Source organism: Coenobita brevimanus, chromosome 39 (genome assembly GCF_032717465.1).
Source record: "Coenobita brevimanus isolate Jiangsu-jjx chromosome 39, ASM3271746v2, whole genome shotgun sequence".
NCBI classification, from domain to species: Eukaryota; Metazoa; Arthropoda; class Malacostraca; order Decapoda; family Coenobitidae; genus Coenobita; species Coenobita brevimanus.
The window spans coordinates 2,232,501-2,247,500 of NC_136992.1; positions in this window are offsets into that span (position 1 = coordinate 2,232,501).

A 15,000-nucleotide genomic window follows, 5' to 3' on the forward strand; every position below is an offset into this window, starting at 1 on the left:
CCACCACCACCACCACCCTACCACCACCACCACCACCACCACCCTACCACCACCACCACCACCACCACCCTACCACCACCACCACCACCACCACCACCCTACCACCACCACCACCACCACCACCACCACCCTACCACCACCACCACCCTACCACCCTACCACCACCACCACCCTACCACCACCACCACCACCACCCTACCACCACCACCACCACCACCCTACCACCACCACCCTACCACCACCACCCTACCACCACCCTACCACCACCACCACCCTACCACCACCACCACCACCCTACCACCACCCTACCACCACCACCCTACCACCACCCTACCACCACCACCCTACCACCACCACCCTACCACCACCACCCTACCACCACCACCCTACCACCACCACCCTACCACCACCCTACCACCACCACCCTACCACCACCCTACCACCACCACCACCACCACCCTACCACCACCCTACCACCACCCTACCACCACCACCCTGCACCCCACCCTGCCACCACCACCACCACCACCACCCTGTTCTGCTACCTTTCTTTCCCTTCCCTACCTTTCCCAGTACTCAGCCGTGCCCTTTGTTGCATCCTTTCCTTGCACCCCTGCCATGCTTCCTTGCCCTGCACCCTTTCCCTACCCTGCTTTGCCATCATTGACATACCCTCCCCTGCACCCATGCAATGCCCAACGACGTCTCCCCTGCCCTGTACTCCTGCTATCCCTGTCGTGTCCTCAAAACACTGTCCTGCCAGACCTGTCCTGTCTTGTCCTGGTATTCCTGTACTGTCATGCCTCCGCTCCCCTGCCCTGTCCTCCCCTCCACCCATGGTATGCCCTGTCTTGCAGTTCATGTCCTTCCATCACTGTCCTGTCATCATATACTGTACTGCTGTCTCTCATCTCTGCTGCCGTTGACCTGCTGTGTCCCCACCTGCTGTGTCCCCACCTGCTGTGTCCCCACCTGCTGTGTCCCGTTGTTCTTGCCCTGCCCTGCCCTTTGTCGTGCTGTCCTTCCTCTGCTGCTGTCTTCTTCCCTCCCTTGCCTTGCCCTTTATTTAATTTGTTGAATTTTATATATCTCCTCTTAATATATGTTAATGCTTAGCTTTTGTATGTTCATAAGTCCCGTTTCATGTATGTTGATATTTGACTAAGTCCATTAAGTCATGCTGCTGATATTTTACTAAGTCCATAAGTCACGTTTTATCAAAGTTCATCATCTAAAGGCAAATTTTCTAAGTCCATCAGCAGTTGGCTTATCTATATATAGTACGAAGTGATCTCTCCTTCGTACTATTCATGTGTCTATTGGTATTCTGATATTTTTCAAAGTCCATTTATATATATACATATAAGTGATATATATAAAAAAGGTATATAATAAAGACATAGTAGTGTAAGACATTAGTTTTATTTCCACCAGATATACACAAGCGTGGAGGAAGTACAAAAAATAACCTATCTCGATAAATCGGCCAGAGAAATACGGACTGGCAACCGATGAGGTGAGGGTTGCCAGTCCGTATTTTCGTGGCCGATTTATCGAGATAGGTTCGGTGCCCTACCCCAAGATGCTTCCAAGACCGTGCCCTGCTCATCACATTGTATATACCATGTCTTGTATCGCTCTGCCCAGCTAAAGCCGAGCAGAGCTATACAAGTAAACATAGCAATCAACAAAGGATGAGAAGGGCTGTATTAACATGCATTGCTAAACACTCTGTGCAACCACGCAGCCTGTGTTTGCTTTAATGCAGGTTAAAGAACAGTTCAAAATATTTGCATACACATAACTCACATATGCTGCAGTTTCAGTAAAAAGAATTGGTCAAAATGGCATATATCAAAGGACTGAGTAGGGCCAATTAACCCCATTAGTACATGGACGTTTTATTCCTGTTGACACCACACGATTTTATTCAGCTTAATGTGACATACTGGAGGGGTTGGTCAGGGCAAGAATAGCAGGACATGATAGGTAAAGGAGGACACATCTGGGTGTGGCAAGGGGGTGACTTCACTTTGGAGGGTTAAAGCAGGGCAAGGCTGGGTAAAGCAAGAGTGCAGAGTAGGCCAGAGCCAGGACAGGGGGGAAGGACAAGGTAAGGATGGCATCAGAAATCCTAAGCTGAATGAAAGTGTGGCAGCAACAAAAATAAACCTTAAATCACCTGAGATGTAACAATAAACTGAGAAAAGACATCACAGTACTGAAGGGGTTCAAAGATACTACCGTGCTTTGGCTGTGATGCATGTTAAATATCCATCAACAAAATCACATCCTACTGAACATGGCATTATTATACTCTTCACTAACTTTGGCCTATTTTTCCTTTCTTTTCCAGCTGTGTAACAACTCGAGGCACAGAAAGGCTATGCTCTGGTTCAAAATCCTTTTCATAGTATGTTTGTGACTAGTATCATATTTTAAGATTCTATAATACGTAATTCAGGCTGGAAAGGTTAAAATATTAGCCCAAGTTAAAGTTCAGAGTATATCAGCAAACAAATAAACCTCTGTAAATATGTAACTCATGGCCATATTATTATTACCGAGAATGAAGGTGTGGACAAGTTATCTACCTCTACCCACAGCCAGACTTCTTAATCCTGAACAAACTGCCTCCCTGTCCCCTGCCATTTCATTGCCCTACCGCCACCTCACATACCCCCTCTCATATACCTCTCCACTCCATCCCTCCATCTCATCCTGAGTCTATCCCCTCCCCCACTCCACCTCAATCACACTCTCCTAGTTAGTCTCCTACTCTCCATTCCTCCACCTTACAGCCCCTCCCTCATGTACCTCTCCACTCCACCCTTATCTCATCCTCAGCCTCCACCTCCACCTCACTCTCATGCATTACTAGTTAGTCTTACTCTCCGTCCCCCTCTCAGCTTGTACAATCCTCTTTCTCGCACCTCTTGTCTCCTGCTCAGAAATTCCCCCAGCTTACAACCCCTCCCTCGTGTACCTCCACTTCATTCCTCTATCTCATCCTCAGCCCCCACCTCAACCTCACTCACATACACTTTTAATTAGTCTCCATCCCCCCCCCCCAGCTTACACAATCCTCTTTCTTATACCTCTCTACTCCATCCCTCCATCTCATCCTTGGTCTCCCCCCTCTATCTCTTTCACATAAACTCTCCCAGTTAATTCTCTCAGTCTCATCCTCTCCACTCCATCCCTTCATTTCATCCTCAGTCTCCCAGTTCTAATTTTGGGAGCAAATGGCAACCGAATGAACTACCATTTCTGACGACTCATGTGAAATGTCGTCGTAACATATCCAACATTAACAAAGCGTCCTTAAAAAACACCTTCACTCCAGTTATAGTAAATCAGGCCAAAAGTTAAATTTGACAAGTAACATTTCTCGCCTTTAAGACTGCCCTTGAAAATCATGAAAAAAGACGTTAACTTATGAAAACGCTCCTACAGTTTACACCCCTTATTAGTTTCTTGATCTAACACGCATCTTAACCGAGATGGGCTGAAGCGTAAATTTAGCACAAATGGTCTGGTGCAAGTTGGCAACTAAAAAAGTATATATTAAATCAGTATGCTGTTCCACACCTACCCAGCCATTTCATACCCATGTAACTGGTCTTAGTCCAACATGACAGATGAACACAATAGCAGCTAATTTTTAGGTAACGTTCCCAGAAAAATCTTTAAAAAAATAAATGCAAGGTGAAGGAATCAAACGCTATAAAGCCTGAAAGATTGTTCCCTCCAACAAAAAAATAAAAAGCTACGAGCCCAATTCAAGATCTGTTACTTCAGAGATGTGTGAACATACAGCGTTTAAAAGACTGGAGGGTCATAGACAGTATGAAATACACAGGAAGACAGTTCTAGACTTGACCTGTTGCATACATGAAGGACGGAGTGAAGTTAAGTCTTCCATCAATCAATTGAACAAAAGGGATAAGAGTTTGCTGCTACACGGGTGCTACGCACCCGCCAGAATGGCGGAGGGATGCAAGCAGACAGTTCAGAGGAGCAGTGACCACTGACAGTGACAAATGAGAATGATGCAACAATTGTAGTCTGAGGGAATAAAGACTGGCACATAACATGTCTGTGCCACGAAACAAATTGTCGAGAAGTTTCAAATAAGTTTTTGTCTGCACCAGGAGCATTTTTTTTTTTTTTTTTAGTTTCAATTCTTGGGTCACGCGTTTTGTTTTTTGCTTCAGAGTTGCAAAAATATTTCGTTCACCGGCAAAACTGATTTAAGATTTTAAGAAGTAGGATTAATTTTACTGCCGCCAAAATATCGGAAATTCTACGACTGCCCTGTCAAAATTAGGTTGTTTTTCATATTGCAAAGTCTTAAAGGCGAAAAAACATTACTCCACTAAATGAAATATTAAAACATTTATGGAAAACAATCATTTATTGGAATAAAGAAAATATTTTATGGTCAGCACATCAAAAAATATATACGTAATGGATGTGGGATCATAAGAGACAAAATATAAAATCTACACAAGTGAAGAACTGAAAAATCAAAGGGTATGACTGACTGGCCAAGAGATGCTCCCACATCCACAAATACATAGAGCATATACAGATGTCCTCGTTTAAAGCACAGGTATGGTCTGAATATTTACAATTCCTTCTATTCACCTTGTAATGGAAATTTTGTACCCTGCTTAATAAGTTTTTCAAGAGAACTGGAAAAAAACGAGAAGGGGGTTGCACTGTTTGATGATCCTTAGTTAGGAGGTACGAATTTGTCTACTTGGTTACTTCATTTAGTTTCATATCGTTTCTAACTGCTCCAACATGCTTGTGTCTGCCTTGGTCACCTAATGGCAACTCTCCATGCTACGCAATCTCTGGCGGCCTCCCAATTCAGTCCCCGATCCCTAAGATCTCACTCAGGGACTTCATCCCAGATTTTTTTCTTTTGTCTGCCTGTCATAACTCTATCCTCGATATTCACACCTTTTGCCCCCCACACCCACCTGTTATCTTCCATCCTCTCCACATGCCCAAACTATCTCAAGCTACCCCTCCTCATCACTACACCAGCACCTTCAAGTCCTATCTTTCCTCTCAACTCTTCAATCGCAGTCCTAACTCCCCCCCCCCCCCGCAGACTTCTGTATGTCTGGGCACACAACATCCTCTTCCTTCACTAACCAGGTCACACCACCATACAGCATTACACTCCTGACATGCTGCATACAAAGATCCCTTAGCACTTAGCACTAAGGGAAAGTCCTCTCAATGACAGGAGAGGCAAGAGCTCCCTGAGCTTCCTCCAACAACTCCTTCCCCTAGCCACAGAGCTAACTCCAGCAGGATCAGTCTTTTCATGCCTGACAATCTCTGCATGCTCTCTCTGACACCACACACCAAATCAGCATTTTTCAGTCTACCTCTAATACTCCTACATCTCATACATCCACTTGTCACAAATACTACGCAAGATGGGGTTACTTCCCATACTCTTGTGGTAAACCACCCCTACATATCAACACTTGTCTACTAGTCACATCAACCCTCCAATCTGACTACGCACTGCCATCAACTGAGACATAATAGGGAATAGGGATCTGCCAGATTTGAAAACATGTTATAATAATGAAACTAAAAGCAATGGAGAGGGTTGCCATCATGAGGTGGTAAAATCTCCTTGGTTGCTAATCATAATGTGATATAGCAGTATGACTTTATAAACACAGACCGTTACTTTCATTTCTCCTTGCCTACTAGTCCCTCAGATGCAGGGGGTGGCAACCATCATGCATTCGCTTGATGTAATGCTGCCTACTACTTCCTTCACCTCTGCCATTGTCTTCCCTCCTCCTCCTCTCTTCCTACGTCTCCCTTTCCTTCCTGTCAAAGTTTATTTTCCTTCTTTCCACTTCAGGTGGTTCTACACAGTGACAAGCCTTATGGTCTCCTGCAACCCAGGAAACCATTTACAATGATAGGTGGTAACCATATAACCAGATAAACGGTTTGATGTGGAGCATGTTATGGTGCCCATGTCAACTGGATGGAGGGGCAAATGCAGCAGCCATCCAGGAACCAAACCTCCACACTTTTCCCCGCGCCTTACTGTTGCAGGGCGCTGTCAGCCACAAGGGAACATCGGTTCACTGCGTGGGGTGGCCCTGCAAAGGGGCTTTTGTTGCCTGTAGTTGATGGATCTGTTTGGCCAGACAGACTGGGGCTGATCAAGTAGTCCTTCAGTTCAGTCTCGTTAAAACAACCCTCTGTTCCTTCCCTATCCTCCCTAAGGATAATGGTGGTCTACAGGGGCCTCCCTCGTTACTAGTCATATTAACCCATTGCACAGGCACTGGAGAGGGTTGCCTTCATGAGTCTCCTTGGTTACTAGTCATACCTCCCTATCCTCCAAAAGGATAGTGGTGGACTACAGGTGAAGGGCAAATTCAGCCTGCAGACCACCATGTTCATGCTCAGATAAGCCTGGGAACAAAATTATTCATCCTCTGTACATAACTACCATATAAACGAGTCTGGGGATAAAATGAGTAAACTGTTTAGATTAAAAAAAAAACAAAAACAAAAACAACTGTATGTACAACTATAGTTCTTTCACTAACTCTCCTCTGCACTTCTTCATGACTAGCACAAACGAGGACTTTCTGTATTTACAACTTATTTTACCTTAACTTGGCCAAGATTTATCCTTTAGCTCCTTATTTCACTTAGTTCAATAGAAAAAGGAAATAGCAATGGATCTACATCCTTTCCAAAGCACTTCTTCATGTCTAGCATCACTAATTTTAATCTACTGTAATATCGTAACTTGATGCTTAAGATTCAAAGGAAATTTAAAGCCAAAGTTAAACCCTTATCACAGCACTTCTTCGTGATTAACATGGTAATTTTTGGCCAAGTTAAAGCAAAAAGAGAGATGCAGTTTTAACACATTACCAATCTTGGAATATATGGCATTTTCCTTGACACAGCTGGGTGGATCTTGCTGTCTTGATACTTTTCAGAAATCTTTTTAGTTAACTTGCCTCCTGCAAACATAGAAAGACATTAGTTGGTCTGTTTTCATCTGATGGAACTGAAATACTAAGCTCTGGTTGCTGAGGCACCAGGCACCCCCACCAGGCACCCAAACCCACTGGACCACTGGGCACAACCCACCAGACCACAACCCACCACCCAAATCCACTGGACCACCAGGCACCACCCGAACCCTCCTAAGTCACCAGGCACCTGAAACCACTAAAACCACCAGGCACCCAAACCCTCTAGGCCACCAGGCACCTAAACACACTAACCTAAGCTAAACACACACTAACACATACAACACCTGCCAACTGGATCGTCTAAACAAGATCAGAAAAATATATTCCGTACCTAAACAACAAATGACTATTTTCATAGACTTGTGGCAAAACAACTGCAGTTTCTATTTGAAACTTATAGAATGTTAATTTGTTTTATTACAATGCCTCCTTATGGCCAAAATTGATATCTGGCGAATAATCAGCTGATGTATCAGCTGGCATATTAAAACCCAAAATTTCAAGCTGAGCAACTTTATGTCAAGTCGCTAAAATACCTCATTATAGGCCATTTCGAAAATCATTAGTCAGCTGGGGCAACAGCTGACATGTTAAATAAAATTTCAAGCTGAACTTTATTTCATACGAAAATCGCTCAGAGGTCTCCAAGATCAGATATTTAAACTCGGCTTGGAGGGGAGGGGAGTGAGTGATTGGGAGTGCGAGTGAATAACAGGTGTACTACTTCAGTATCTGTCTGCATCGCCGCAGGTGAAATGACCTAATATTTCAAAGCACATCTAGCTGAACCACCTTAACCCACTAGACCACCAGGCATCTACAGTAAATACAGTAGCAAACACACCCACTTAAATTCCAAACATCGACCAATGGCAGCACCTTAACCAACTAAACGAAGATGACAAAAACAGTGATCATGCCCAATTTTTTGAAGGCAAAAACTAAGAACATTGCTAATACACCTAAAGATAATCCACCATACTCCCTGTGTGCTTCATCTATCTGTCTATCTATATCTATTGAGGTAATCCCAGAGACAGTATTTGAAAATCTTGATTGTATGAGGAAGCTGGAACATTATTTTTTTTTATCTTTCCTAAAAAAACTGAACAAAGTCAAGATCCATCCAGTGAAAGATGCCTGGACACTGCACTTAAAAGACTGTAACTGGCAGAAGGAAACAGTCACAGGCCGAGGGAAAAACAGTCACAGGCCGAGGGAAAAACAGTCACAGGCCGAGGGAAAAACAGTCACAGGCCGAGGGAAAAACAGTCACAGGCCGAGGGGAAAAACAGTCACAGGCCGAGGGAAACAGTCACAGGCCGAGGGAAACAGTCACAGGCCGAGGGGAAAAACAGTCACAGGCCGAGGGGAAAAACAGTCACAGGCCGAGGGGAAAAACAGTCACAGGCCGAGGAAAAAACAGTCACAGATGAATTCAAACTGAGGTATACTTCTAGTTCCTTAACTCCCCTAGCACCTCTTCCTTAGAGATTTATTTTTGGTTTTACTCTTGCTACCACCAGTCATTTTACTTCAGGGAGAACCTATGGCTCTAGAGGGGTTAATGAAAGCTTATGTCTTCCATTTTAAAAGTGTATGTAAGGAAAATCGTCTGAAAATATTATCAGTAAGACGTAAATTGAGTCAAGAAGCTAAAGGTACCAATGCAACTTAGAAAATCACAGTCACACTGATAAAGCTTTACTGTCACACCACTGCTGCCCTTCCCGTCCCCCTCTCTCCACCCCATCCCATCCTTGGTCTCCTCTTCCACCTTCCACCTCTTCCCTCCACCTCTTCTCACGGTCTGATTCTTGTCTCACACCCTCTCTCCACCTCACTCATACACTTCTAGTCTGTCCCTTTCAAATGCAGGTGTCTCAAGCTGACTTTTGATTCAACCCCTCAGCTGACTTTTGATTCAACCCCTCTAATCCAGTCTATCTCAATCCCATAAGGGGTGACCACAAATCGCCTCCATGTCGCCCTGTCCCATGCCACCTCTCTGCCCTCCTCCTAACTTACACCCTCCCTCTCAAACACCTCTCTACTCCCTCCCTCCCTCCCTCATCCTTGGTCCCTCCCTTCCTCTTCCCCCTTCCACCTCAATCTCATACACTCTCCTAGTTAGTCTTTCCATTCTCTCCACAGGGCCGAATCACCATGTATTTTCTCCTAACGCTTTCTAACCTGTCACTTGTTTTAATTCACTAACACCTAATGATTTCATCCAACTTAAGGGATATTTTTAGTAAAGGGATAGTAATGGTTATAGGTAATCTGTTCCAAATCTCCAAACCTTATTAAAAGTATATGGAAATGTTGCAAATAAAACAGGATGGAAGAGGTGCAAACGATAATTCCCAAAGATATGGTTTCTAGCCTTCTCATTTAACTACTACACAACTGAAGGTGGTTCCATTTAGCAACTGAGTTTATAACAAATTTCATCAATACCCTCGCGTTCTTTCTTCCTTGCATAAAAAAGTACTAGGCAGAAAAATAGGTAGGCAGGTAGGTAAAGGGGTAGGTATGTAGGTAGGTGGTATGTAGGTAAAGGAGGTAGGTATGTAGGTAGGTAATGGATGCACGTATAAATTTCCTAAGTTATTTAACTAAGATTTAGTGCATTCCAACTTCCCAGCATCTATAGAGGCAAATTTTGCATCCAACTGGCAATTAAGAGAAGCTAGTACTGTGTGAAAATTTATGAGAACTCTAGGGTGCAATCTCAGGGATAGACTGAATAGGGAGGAAGGCTACCCGAGTTCAGTCATCATGGAGAGTCGCCATTAAGTGACCAAGGCCGACGCATAGAAGCATGTTGGAGCCTATACAAATGATACAATACTTAAGCTGATGTATAGTACACTCCCCTGGCCCCATTAATGGTTATTTCATTGACTGGCATCTAAATGATTACGTATAACAAATTTAAGGGTACTCACCATTTTAGTATCCAACAATTCCTCAACACATCAAACGTGGTGGTGGCAGCGGTAGTCTACCAACATACACCATCCCATCAGGGGTGGCCTCCTCTGCTAACAGGCTGCCCCCCGCCTCCAAATGCCCTGAAATACAAATGTTTCACATCTCATTAACTACGAACAATGACACTGCTACCTCAAGACTACTAAAATCTGAAAGACCTAATTTAAGGCTGTATCTAACCCATCATTCTCAAGGCTATCAGTAAAAATCCTTGCAGTACAGGTAAGCACAAATCCCTCAAAAGGAAAACAGTGGACAGCAGAACGGCATTTCAGCCTGACACTCCCCAGATTCAGGTTCAGGTAAGCGTGAGGTCACAAATAAGTTAAGGGGCCTGGTATTTAGCTAGATATAAGAACATAACATAAGAAGAGGAAAACCGCAGTAGGCAGGTTGGCCCATGCTAGGCAGCTCCTAGAAGAGTAACAACTACTAGAATGAGATAGGAGTACAGTATTGTACAATATGCTACTCCCTATTCACTAAGCTACTGTGCACCGTAAGTGAAGTATCTGATGACAAACTATATTAATTTTCTTCATTCTAATCTCTTTCCTTTACTGATGGGAGGAGGCTGGGACCAGAAAATAGAAAACACAATGGGGGAGGGGACATATCTAGATCATCTCGGCCTCTTTACCCAACTAAGGATGGGACGAGGCTGGGTCCACAGGCTGAAAACTAACCAACCTTGCCAGTTAAGTGGACCACGTTAACTTTCTATGACTGCACCTACGTAGAAATCATACTTATATTACCTCTGCTCTCACATACACTGGATAAAACAGTTAGGCTTCAGTTTCAACCACAACCATTCTATTTTCTTCATTAGTCTACTTTATATACTCTAACTTGCTTCAACATTATTAAAATGACAAATTATCATAATTCTACTCAAATAAGTGCTATGACATGCTTAAGGTACTGTCCTTCTGGCATAAACCTAGGTTAAATAAGCCAGTGAAATGGCGGGGGACAGAGCGACATGGAGGCGCTTTGTTTGTGGCTACCCCTTACGGGATTAAGGCGTCTGGCAAGATAGAAATAAGGCTCAGTGGGGAAAAAAACTATCAAATTATGGCCAAAAAACAATCTCAATTTCATTTTCTGAATCTTAAAATCTCTCTTGCCACTAGAAAATTCTCATCGATTAACTATACGGTAGTTTGCTGTTCACCTGATGGAACTGGTCCACTCAAAAGTTCATTATTAATCTGACTGCACAGAATTTGGTCAGCTTTATAGTTACGTGGTAGCAATGGGTTTCCTTCTATACAGAGTTTAATTTCATTGGACGGAAGTAATCGTGGGGACATGAAATTCAGCTTGCCAGGCACCTTAAACCTGTAATGGGTAACCACAAACAAATCTCCTCCGTATAGCCCTGTCCTGTCATTTGGCTACCTTCCCCCGAGGTCACACCCCCCTCTTTCATCTCACCACTCTATCCTTCCATCCTATCCGTGGTTATAATGTAGGAATGAGTGTCCTTGGGTCAATTCAACCTTCCATTAACCTGACTACACCTTAACGAAAAATACTCAGGTGAGCTACGTCAAAACAAATGGACCACAGTACTGTACTTAGCCCAACAGCCCTCTGCCATCGTCTTTCCAGCATCAAGGCCCATCCAGTGACAGTAGTAGTTGTGCTTCGGTGACTGGTGGTGGTGGCAGCCCTCGTCAGCAACTCGCCTTGATCCAGGAAGAGGTGCCTACAAATTCCTGTCGTTTTTCATCAGTCTGCCATCTCTTCAACTCACACCCCTGAAATAAAAAAAATATCCTTGTAAATCACTGCAATAAATAATAATGAAAACCCTAACAGTGCCATCCCAACAAAAATCGAAATACTTTATTATACGAAAAGACAAAATCCATAAAACTGGAAATCAGATTCCATAGTCATAGCGAAAAATCGAAATCCAATGCCATATTCAAACTCAAAATCCAGAGCCATAATTGAAATCCACTCTGACGAGAAAACAAACAGGCTATTTAAATCATCTATGGGAGCTTTAAAAATACTGATTAAAATAGAAAACAATAATAATCAACAGTAGAGATGCAACTAAGAGCCAGAGACGGAAAATCAAAGCAACTGTTTTTTTCTTTCTCTCGCTAACATCACACTGTTTTATCCACCCAAGGAAGATTTTCAAAGACTCAGGGGTGCTTTCAATATAAACTAAAATCACTAACAATATCACAAAGGCAATTAAAGGCATGAAAAAGGAAAATACAGCTTACCAAAACTGCAGTCTTCTCCCGGTCGTAGTTGGAGCAAAACTGATTGAGAGAGGCCAGGCCGGTGCAAATTTCCCCCTCTTTCCACATTCCTTCCCCCCCTCCCTCTCCCCCGCTAGTTTCCTCCCTCCTCTAACAAGCTTGCTTCCTCTCTCCCTCTCTCTCTCCGCTTACCTTTTCCTCCTATCCCCTCCTTGTCCCTTCACCTGTCCATTCCTCCTTCTCTCCACCCCCTCTTCCTCTCTGAAAAACACACGTCCTCCATCCCCTCCAGCTCCCCATTTCCCTCCTCCCCCTCCCTCCCCCCCGTCCCTCCACCCCCTCCCTCCCTCCCTCCCTTCTTTCCTCCTCCTTCCCCTCCACACGCTCCCCCCCCTTTTCCTTCCATTTTATCTGGCTTTCTAGAATCGAAATTATAGTCTTATAATCTCTCTCTCTCTCTCTCTCTCTCTCTCTCTCTCTCTCTCTCTCTCTCTCTCACTCTCACTCACACACACACACACACACACACACACACACAAATAGGGCAGTTGATCAGTTGAATGCACTACCGAATGCAATAGTGTGTGCCAAAACAATTCATAAATTCAAGGATATGTACTGTACGATAAAAATGGTTTAAGACACGGGACGGTACGAGCTTGACTTATTCCTGTAAAGATACAATTAGGTAAGAACAAATAGGTAAGGTAAGAACACACACACACACACACACACACAAATGATGATGATGATGATGATGATGATAATAAACAAATCTTGGTAGTTTTAAGATCCCAAGTAGAATTACCACAACCTCAGTTACTTCCACCAACCACCATCATTATCACCATCACCCACTACCACTACCACCATCACCAACTACCACCATTACCACCACCACCTATCACTAATACTACCACCACCACCACCACCACCAAAAAACTATCACTATTACTATCACCACCACCACTACCAAAAACTCACCATTACTGCCACCACCAACTACCCTATTACCACCACCAACCACCACCACCACCACCACCATCATTACCACCACCACACCATCATCAACATTACGTGATTGGTCTGTCCGTGCGTGCGTGGGTCCGTGCGTCCGTAACACTCCTCTGGGCGCGATTTCTCCTGAACCCAAGGACGGATTTCCATCAAACTTTTGTCAGTGATGCAGTATGAAGGGACAATGAACTGATTACGTGTAGGTCAGCTAGGTCAAAGGGTCAAAGGTTATACGGGGTCGACTTAGTTTTTATTCTATTTTTTTTTTTCAAGGAAGAAGGAACCAAAGGCCAGGAGCCCGCAAACCGTTCCTTCCAAGAAAAAAACAAGTACAATTAAACAGAGAGGCAAATTCAAGATCCGTTCACTTCGAGATGCCTGGACACACTGCGTTTGAAAGACTTGAGATCATGGGAAGTAGGAAATACAGACAGAGGGAGACAGTTCCAGAGTTGACCTGTTGCATAAATGAAGGACTGGGAGTAACGGTAAACTCTTGCATTAGAGAGTTGGACAGAAAAGGGATGAGAGTTTGTTGCTAGACGGATGCTACGCGCCCGCTGTAGTGATGGAGGGATGCAAAGCAGACAGTTCAGAGGAGCAGTGACCATTGAAGTAGCGATAGATTTGAGATAAAGATGCAACAGTAACGGTGCAGAATCACAAAAATAAATCGGTAAGGAAGAGGTGTTAGTCCATGAATAACATACAAGAACATAATAATAGAAAATAAGAAATAAATCGGTAAGGAAAAGGTGTCAGCCCATGAATAACACACAAGAATATAGTGACGGAGCAGAGTCAGAAATAAATCGGTAAGGAAGAGGTGTTACAAGAATATAGTAACGGAGCAGAGTCAGAAATAAATCGGTAAGGAAGAGGTGTTAGTAAGCTTCCTAACTAGAAACCCGCCTAGTGTAGTTTGCTAAGATCTGTAAGTCCCTCTTTATAAGGGATCTTCACCTGGCATGATTATTACTGAAGAAACTAGAAATTTGTCTGATACCGCCTCAAGCATCCATTGGCGAGCTTACGTAGATGGGGGGAGAAAGTGAGGGGGTAGGGTTAGGAGTGGAGGGATGTGGAGGGGGAGGGAGAGAAGAGAGATGGGAAGGAACGAATACAGTGAGAGAGAGGGTGGGGGGAAAGGAGAGAGGGCATTGGAGAGAGGGAGAGATGAAGATGGGGAGTGGGAAGAAGGAAAAGGAGAGGGGAGAGGGAGGAGGCAAAGAAGTGAAGAGTGACATAGAGGGAAAAGGGAAAGAAGTGAAGGAGGGGGAGAGGGGGAAAGAAGTGGGGGAGGAAAGATGATAAAGGGAGGGGGGAAAGAAATGACAAACAGGAAGAAGAGAGTAAAAGGAGGATAAAAGGGAGAGGAGCGAGTGAAGGGGAGAGGGGGGAATGAATAAAGAGAGGGGAGGACGAAGTAATGATGAGAGAGAGGGAGAGAGAGAGAGAGAGAAGAAAGAAAGATCAGAGAGACAGCAGAGGGGAGAGAGAGGGAGATGAAGGAAGAAGGAAGAAACAAAGAATGAAAGTCTTTTAAATAACAAACATATAACTTTTTAATTTAGGTTCTTTATTTACCATTCAAGCCCCAACACTCTGTCCCTGAAGGCCAAGCAGGAAATAATGAACAAAGGCGTACAATGATACACACATGGTACAAAGGTGTCACACTATCATTACGCAACCAAAATTAAAACAGTGTC